The 10,019-nt window shown below is 32.6% G+C and overlaps 1 non-coding gene across 1 annotated transcript; it reads left to right on the top strand.

Moving 5' to 3' along the window:
- Window positions 1-4,320: 4,320 nt before the first annotated feature.
- LOC123570970 (U6 spliceosomal RNA) lies at window positions 4,321-4,422 on the top strand. The gene has a single exon (XR_006695184.1). It is a non-coding gene; the product is annotated as a U6 spliceosomal RNA (small nuclear RNA).
- Window positions 4,423-10,019: the final 5,597 nt, after the last annotated feature.

Genomic DNA, 10,019 nt, shown 5'->3' with positions numbered 1-10,019 from the left:
CTTCTGAGTCTACAAAGTCCATTATACCACTCTGTATGCCTTTGCATACCCATAGCTTAGTTTCCACTTGTAAATGAGAACATACAATCTTTTTGGTTTTCCATTGTTGAATTACTTCATTTAGAATAGTAGCCTCCAGCTCTATTCAAGTTGCTACAAAGTACATTATTTATTTTTATGGCTGAATAGTGTTCCATGATATACACACATATATATGCACATACATATACATATATGCATATTATATATACATGCATGCACATAGGTGTATATTTGCGTATATACACATACATACATGTATACATACAAGTGTGTTTATACATATATGCACATACATATGCATATATGCACATGCATATACATATACATACCTATATGTATGTATGTATATGTATATCATGGAATACTATTTGTATATATCATATATATGTATCAAATTCTTTATCCATTCATTAGCTAATGGGCACTCAAGTTGGTTCCATATCTTTGCAACTGTGAGTTGGACTGCAAAAAAATATGTGTCCATGTGTCTTTTGCATATAATGACTTATTTCCCTTTGGGTAGATATTTAATAGTAGGATTGCTGGATTAAATGGAAGCATTTACTTTTAGTTCTTTAAAGAATCTTCATATTGTTTGCCACAGAGGTTGTACTAATTTCTATTCCCACCCATAGCATATAAGTGTTTCCCTTTTCACCACATCCACACTAACATCTATTGTTTTTTGACTTTTTAGTAATGGCCATTCTTGCAGCAGTAAGGTGGTGTTTTACTGTGGTTTTAATTTGCATTTCCTTGATAATTAATGATGTTGAATACTATTTTCATATATTTGGTGGGCTTTTGTATATCTAAGGAAGGCATTTCTGTTCAAGTGATGGCAAGTGAGTATTTCCTGAAAAGTCAACTGAGATGTTTACCAGTCCAGGTAGAGAGGTTACTTCTTGTCAGGAGATTACATATGAAACCTGGGCAAGTCAATCATCCTCTCAGCCATGTGGAATAGTCATCCATTATGTCTACCTGTCAAATCAGTATTAGATAGCCAGTCCAAAGATGAATTCCAGGGATCTGTTAAGGACAGTCACTTATCCATAGCGCTAAGATGCTCTCATGTCAGCTATTAAGACTTCTTAACTTGAATAGAAAATGATGGTCAGTTCTCCAAGCTCTGTCTGGGACAAACCTTTCTTATGCTTCTGAGAAATTGGTTCTAAGGTCACATTATTTCATTTGTGGAGATGACACAGTGGGCAACTGAAAGAAACACAGAATAATGAACCCAGGCTTAGTCCAATATATTCCCCAAATACCCTTGTTGACCGTATCTTTTTAAAAATTTAAACATGAAGTAAAACAAAAGTGAAAAACAGACTCATTGTATTTGCAGAAAACACAAGTTAGACATTAAAACTTTTGGAGAAAACTTGTTAAAAATATCAAGCGTAAGTTTAAACATAAACATATTCTAAGACATCTAATAATGGAAATGTTTATTTTAAAAACATACATTTTTAAAAATACACAGCTGTGGTTTTTTAACCATTTTGGTATGTATTTCAATATTATAGGGGTGTGTTGTGTGTGTGTGCATGCACATACATGTAATTGTGTATATGTTTGCAATCATATAACTAATGTGTTTATAAAAAAATCTCCATTCTAAAGGAATCGCATCACAATATATTCCAATACTTCAGAAATTTTTAATTTTAGGGAAAATTGAGTATCAACCAAAAAAGATAGTTATAGTTATACCTCAGGCACGTTGCTCCACATGGTTCCAGACCAGCACAATAAAGCAAATATTCAAATAAAGCAAATATTCAATACAGACGTTCACCTAATTTCTTTCTTTTTTTTTTTTTTTGGTTTCTAAATATATATCAAAGTTATGTTTATGCTACTCAGTCTGCTAAGTGTTTAAAAACATTCAGTTTGCATACAACATTATGAATTAAGTTCACCATCTTATATGGGTATGGTTCATAGTGCCCCAACACAACTACAAATGAACAGTGAAAATACCTTAATTTAAAAATATGGTATTGCTAAAAAAATGCTAATGGTTATCTGAGTCTTCAGCCAAATCATAACCTGTTTGCTAGTAGAGAGCAATGCCTCAAAATTGATGGTTGCCTCCTAATCAGTGTGGGTGTTTCTGAAGGTGGGGTTTGCTGGGACAATTTCTCAAAATAAGACAGCAATGAAATACGCTGCATCAATTGATTCTTCCTTTCATCAAAGATTTTTCTTTAGCAAGCAATGCTGTTTGATAGCTTTTTACCTACAGTATAACTTCTTTCACTATTGCAGTCTATCCTCTCAAATTCTGCTGCTGCTTTATCAACTATATTTACATATTAATAATACAAATACTTTGTTTTCATTTCAACAATGTTCACAAAATCCTCACTAGGGGTAGATTCCATCTCAAGAAACCACTGTTTTCCTCATTTACAAGAAGCAACTGCTCATTTGTTCAAAGTTTATCATTAGTTCGCAGCACTCCAGTTTCTTCTTTAGGTTCCACTTCTAATTGTGGCTCTTTTGGTCTGCAGTTACACCCTCCAATGATGTATTGAATACCCTCAAAATAATCCATGACAATTGGCATCAACTTCTTTCAAACTTCAGTTAATATTGATATTTTGACGTCCTTCCGTGAATCATAAATGTTGCTATTGACATCTAGAATGGTGAATCTTTTCCAGGTTTCAATTTACTTTGCACAAGTCCATCAGAGGAATCATTGCCTATGACAGCTATGGCCTTATGAAATGTATTTCTAAAATAATAAAAGTTGAAAGTAAAATTACCCCTTCATCCATGGGCTGAAGAATGGATGCTTTGTTAACAGGTATAAACACATTAATCACCTTACACTGTTTCATAAGAATTCTTGGGTGACCCGGTGCTTTGACAATGAGCAGTAACATTTTGAAAGGTATCTTTTCTTCTGAGCAGTAGTTCTCAACAGCAGGTTTAAAATATTCAGTAAACCATGCTGTAAACAGATATACTGTCATCAAGGCTTTGTTGTGTCTCATTTCTACAGCACAGACAGAGTGTATTCCTAAGGGCTCTAGGATTTTCGTAATGATAAATGAGAATTGGCTTCCACTTAAAGTCACCAAGTACATTAGCTCCTAACAAGAGAGTCAGCCTGTTTTTTGAAGCTTTGAAGCCAGGCACTGGCTTCTCCTTTCCAGTTACAAAAGTTATGGAACGTAGATTTTTCCAGTATAAGGCTGTTGTTTCTACATTGCAAATCTGTTGTTTATTGTAGCCACCATCATAAATTACCTCAACTAGATCTTCTGCATAATTTGCTGAAATTCTGCATTAAGACTTGCTGCTTCTCCTTGCACTTTTATGTTATGGATACAGCTTCTCCCCTTAAACCTCATGAAACAACTTTTGCTCGCTTCCAGTGTTCCTTCTACAGCTTAGTCACCTCTTTCAACCTTCATGGAATTTAAGAGCATTAGGACTTTGCTTTGTATTAGGCTTTGGCTTAAGAGAATGTTGTGGCTTGTTTGATCTTTTATCTAGAACACTCAAAATTTCTGCATATCATCAATAAGACTGTTTCATTCTCTTACCATTCCTTTGTTTATTGGAATAGCAACTTTAATTTCCTTCAAGATCTTTTCCTTTGCATTCACAGCTTGGCTAACATTTTTGGAGATGAGGCCTCACTTTAAGGGTACCTTGGCTTTTAATATACCTTCCTCACAACACTTAATCATTTCTAGCTTTTTATTTACATTGAGAGACTTACCCTTTTACTGGAAAACACTGAGGCCATTGTAGGACTAATTGGCATGACTGAAATATTGTCATGTCTTAGGGAATAGGGCAGCCCAGAAAGAGGGAGAGTGATGTGAAACTGGTTGATTGGTGGAGCATTCAGTATGCATACAACATTATGAATTAAGTTCACCATCTTATATGGGCATGGTTCATAGTGCCTCAACACAACTACAAACGACAACATCTATGATCAGTCACAGATCACCATAACAAATATAAAACTAATGGAAAAATTTGAAATGTTGTCAGAATTGCCAAAATGTGACAGAGGGACACAAAGCGAGCACATGCTATTGAAAAAAAAAAAGTTCATATGGTTTTGCTCCATGCAGGGTTGCCACAAAATTTTAATTTCTTTTTTTTAAAAAATGTAGTGATTTCATAGTACTATAAAGCAAAGCACAATACAACAACGTATGCTCATATATCAGTAAAGATGGATTATATTTGTCTGGGGTAATTATTAACTCCAAATCTTAGGGTTTTAAAACAGTAAAGAGTGCTTACTTTGGTGGTATATACAAAAATGTGAATGTACAGAGAATATTAGCATGGCCTTTGAAGAAGGATGACACATATTTGTGAAACATTCCATATATTTTTGAAATATCACACTGTACCACAAAATAGGTACAATTATTATGTGTCAATTAAAAGTAATAATAAAAGCAAAAAGAAAAATATTAATTTTTTCATCATTTACAAAAAAATATTTATTTCTAAATTTTCTGGCTCTCACTGCTGCACAGTTCAACTAATTATATGTTTTATGATGCCCTTTTTCTGATAATCAGACTCTTGAAAGAACTCCTTCTAGAAACATGATCAGTAATCATAGAGGGAGGGAAGGAAGACCATGGCCACCAGTGCACTGACACTTGAAGGTCCTACCAGAAGTAACTGATGGAGCTTCCAATTGCATTTTACTAGAAAAAATAAACAACTTAGCTAAACCTTACGTCTAGTGAGTTCGGAGGTACAATCTTACCTCATGCCTAGAAATAAAGAAAAATACAATTTTTGCACTTAATAATTCTTACCATCATCCACCCTTCAGCTCATCAAACACCATTTGGTTCATCCTCTTTTCCTCATTCAAAATACACTCATCTCCAAAGAGGAAGAAGAAAAACAAAAAGAAAAAGTTTCTTATAGTGAGAGTATTAAGCTCAATGTCATGGACTTTTGTGTAATATGTGGCAGTTTTGATTTAAGAAAATCTCTTCATTAAACTCAGATGTGGCTTGTTTTGATGCAGATTTCTGTGAGTTAAAATGACAAATTATGTTGTACACACACACACCCCACAATACACACCCATGAGAGGAACAGAAACACAATAACAACGACAGAAACTGCCATTTACATGTCAGAGGAAGAGATATCAAAATACCTAAAAAAGAAATCAAGAAAACAATCCCATGTACTATAATGAAAAACAAAGAAGGTATACAGATTCCTCTAGACCTACAAAAGGTTACATATTGATAAATCCATCGTATTAGTCAAGAACATTATAAGTTGAGCCCTTCTAAATCAGGATTATCTGTATTTAGGAATAAACTTAACAAAGGAGGTGAATGATGTGTATACTGAGCACTATAATACATTGATACAAAAATTAAAGGAGACACAAACAAATGTAAAGATATCACATACTTATGGATTGAAAGAATTCATGTTGTTAAAATGTCCGCACTACAGATTTCACAGATTCAAGGCAATTCCTATCAAAATTCTATTAGCATTTTTCAGAGAAACAGAAAATAATCCTAAAACTTATGTGCAATCAAAAAGATCACAAATAGTCAAAGAAATTTAACCAACAAGAACAAAGCTGAAGGCAAACATCACCTCATTTCAAATAATGTCACAAAGCTATAGTAATCAAAACAGTGTGGTACTGGCATAAAAAAAGATGCAACAGAACACAGCAAAGATCACAGAAACAAACCCATATATATTCATTCAACTAATATTCAACAAAAGGGCCAAGAATACAAAATGGTGAAAGAACAGTGTCTTCATTAAATGTCATTGGGATAGCTGGATGTTCAGATGCCAAGTAATGAAATTGTGCCCTTATATCATACACAAAAATCAATGCATAGTGGATTGGACTTCAATGTAAGACCTGAAACTGTAAAAATTGAAAGAAAACATAGATAAAAAGTTATTTGGAAAAAATTTTTTTTTGGATATAAACCAAAAGCACAGGCAACTGAAGCAAAAATATGTGTGACTACATCAAACCAAAAAGTTTCCACACAGTAATGGAGGTAACAATCAGCAAAATGGAAAGAAAACCTATGGAATGGGAGAAAACATTTGCAAATTATATATCTAATAAAAGCCTAATATCTAAAATATATAATAAAGTTGTATGTGTATTTATGTACACACACAAAACTCAATAGCAAAATTTAATAATAATGACCTGATCTAAAAATGAGGAAAAGACCTGAAGAGACATTTTCCCAAAGAAGACATACAAAGGTCTGACAGGAATATAAAAATTTACTGAACATCAGAAATCATCGAAAAAATGCAAATTAAAATCACAAAGAAATACAAACTCACAACAATTAAGATGGCTTTTAGAAAAAAGACAAAAGATAACAAGTGTTGTTGAGGATGTGGAGAAAAATGAACTTTTATACACTGTTGGTGTAAATGTAAATTGGTATAGCCATTATGCCATTATGAAAAACAGTATGAAGATTCCTTAAAAAAATTAAAAAATATAACCACCATATTATCCAGCAATCCCACTTTTGGATGTGTATACAATGAAAATGAAAGTAGCATGTTGAAGACATATCTGGGGTCACATTTTCATTGCCGTATTATTCACAATGGTCAAGATATGGAAACAGGAATATTATTTTGAAATTATTACACAGAAATATTATTTAGCCTTTAAAAAATCCTGTCAGTTGTGACAACATGGATGAACCTGGAAGACATTAGGCTAAGTGAAATAACCTGGACACAGAAAGACAGTGCTGCATGATCTTACTGACACGTAGAATCTAAAACAGCCAAATTAAATGTTTGCACAGTGGTTGTCAGGGGTTAGGTGTATGAGGGAAATATGAGGATTTGGGTCAAAGAGTGCAAACTTTCATTTATAAAATGAATATGTTCTGACAATCTAATGTGTAGCATATTGACTATAGTTGACAATAGTGTATTTCATAATTGAAATTTTCTAAGATTAGATTTTAAGAGTTCTCAACAAAAAGAAAAATGTTAATAGTGAAATGATGTATAGGTTAATTAACTTGATGGGGTATCATTTTGCAATGTATGTGTATATCAAAATATCACTTTATATACCTTCAATATATACTATGTCTATTTGTCATATCTTTTAATATAATGCTTCTGTATCAATTGGAATTATTCCTCTAGGATTCTAATCACATAACTAGATTTTTTCAGTTTCTCCCATATATCTCTCATATAACTGCTTACGTTTTCCAACTTTTTGTCTTTCTGTGCTTTAACCAGAATATTTCTTTAGGATCTCTTTTCTGGTATACTAGATAGGATTTTTAGCTGTGTATAATTTGATACCAACTCAAACTTCAAAAATTCTTACGGAACTAATAGTTTTAGGTTCCAAAATGTTTGTTTGATTCTTTCTTTAGTGAGATTTCAGCTACGCATGAGATTTTTCAAAAGTGTCACTTATTTTTTTGAAGTATTTAGTGCAGTTATTTTAAAATATTGCTTTTAAAACTGTGTTTTCAGTATTTTCCCCTACAGTTACACATTTACTATTTACATGGATGCTGCATTTACATAATATGCTACAGTAAATTCCTAATTTATTGCTGGCAAAATTTTATCAGCTTTTTGCCACTGCCTAACCTGGAAGTTCATTTTAGTAAACTACAGAAACAGTTTTCTGACCACAGTCCACTTTGATCATACTCCAATACTATATGTGATATGTTATTAGCAATCACAGCTCTTCACCACTGGGGTCAACTTCTATTTCACTCAGGATAAACTAGGTTGTACTGTAGCAATAAGCTGTAAGGTATAAATCACTAAAAAGAGCAAAAGTTATTTTTCACTCATGCTACATGCATATTATCAGATAAATGGGATTCTAATCTTTTTTAATTTTCATTCCTAGACCCAGACTAGCCAATCAGCTACTATTTAGAATCTTGTTGATTGTTATAGTTCCAAGAAAAAGACTCTGACAAATTACATACTGGCTCTTAAAAATTCTTCCTGGAAATTAAAATATATTTCCGTAGATATTTTATTAATGAAAACATATTACCTTGCCTAGAAAGTGGTTAAGTTAAAGCATATTATGTGCCCAGAGACAGAAAAATTAGAATGTCTTCAGCACCCTAATTTCTACTTGAAATGTTGTGCTATGTAGATCCCAAAAGCTAAATCCTGATTCTCTCTCTCTCTCTCCTCTCTCTCTCTCTCTCTCTCTTTCTCTCATGCACACACACACACAATTTCAGGTTAGATATTGTAAAAATAGCCAGAAAGACAATGAAATCTTCTAAAATAAAACTAAGTCCAATTTCGTAGTCAAAAAGGAGTCACTACAAAGATGCAACAAATTCTCTTTGTTTCTTTCTTCCTTCTGTTATCTGGTAAACACTATGAAGAATATTTTCTGTTTAGCAATGATAGAGCACCTTTAATTAGAGCAATGATCTTGGTGCACACATGTAGAAAAGCTAGATGAAATAATAGATGTATACCTTTCAGAGAAATCCAGTGACAAATAAGGCCTGAGCAAGAAAACACACTGTAGTGAAGAAATCCATATAATGAGGTGCTAATGTTCTGAAGGTGATTTTTCCCTAAGTGTGTTTGTTGATTATAATATGGAAAGATTCTGAGAATCTATGCAGAAGTCCTAAGCAGTTTGTTATAAGCAACAAATGAATCAGCAGTTTTGGCTCTTCCACATCCTGGAGAAATAAAATTTTGAGTTAAGAAATGACAAGGCAGTCAGCACTTGGGGTGGGGGAGAAGCAAACGATCTTAGGGATAATAGAAGTCTGGGAAAGTAAGTCAAATACTCTATGAGTTTTCCCCATGAGACATTTGGTTAACTCTTATACAAGGTAATTATTAAGGATAAGAATCAAAACTGTAAGACACTGAAAGAAAAAAACAAGTTCTCCGCAATCTTAATGATACTGAGGAGTGACATTTGAGTTCAGACTCCGCCAGGATATAAACCTTACCAAATGCCATATTAGCTCTAAATTCAGGAGGGTTACTTAGGAGAAATAGAGACAGCCAGATAAATCTTTAAAACATGCTACCAAGCCTCAAATCAGTTTTCTGATTGAATGGAGATGATACAGTAACACTTTATATTTCTAAAGAAGCAACATTTCTGTTGAGGAAAATAATGTCATAGATAAACTTAACAGTTATTCACTCATAATGTCTGATTTCAAGTGATAAATTGCAAGTTACCAAGAAACAGGATCAAGGGTAAAAACAGACAATAGGAAGAGACAGATTATCCATTATTTATGTTGCAAAAGATGGAGAGTAGCTGTAATTAATGTATTAAAGGAAATAAAAAGAAGCATGCAGATATTTAGGTGATAATTAGACCTTAAATATATATACACACACACACATATATAGTATATATACACACATATGTGTGTATATACATATGTATATACATATATATGCACATATATGTATATGTATATATATCTGTATATACATATATATACACACACACATAATTCTAGAACTGACAAGTGCAATATTTGGAATTAAGAATTCAATAGATGGACATAACAGAAGGTTTTTCATAGAAGAAAAGATAATAGGCCAACTACAAAGCAGATAAATAAAAAAATAACAATCCTAAGACACAGAGAGCAAAAATTATAAAAATATTTGATTAAAAGAGCCAAATATTTATCAAGCAAGCAGCATAAGCTTTTCATAGAAGTGTATGTTGTCTCACAGTAGGAGAAAAATAATGTTGTAGATAACAATGTTCAAAGACAGAACATCTGAGAAATTTTCAAAGATTTCGTTAAAACAAACCATAGACTCAAGAAATCTTGTGAAGTCAAAACAGAAGAAAATTTAAACACAAAAACATACAAAATCACACTTTCAGAGCCTATTTGTAAAATTTCTGAAACCAAATATTAAAATTAAGAAAACATGGCTTTTTT

This window comes from Macaca fascicularis, chromosome 1, assembly GCF_037993035.2.
Source record: "Macaca fascicularis isolate 582-1 chromosome 1, T2T-MFA8v1.1".
In the NCBI taxonomy this organism is placed as follows: Eukaryota; Metazoa; Chordata; class Mammalia; order Primates; family Cercopithecidae; genus Macaca; species Macaca fascicularis.
Note: the sequence above shows the minus strand (reverse complement) of the source record. Positions and strands in the feature narration are given on the sequence as shown.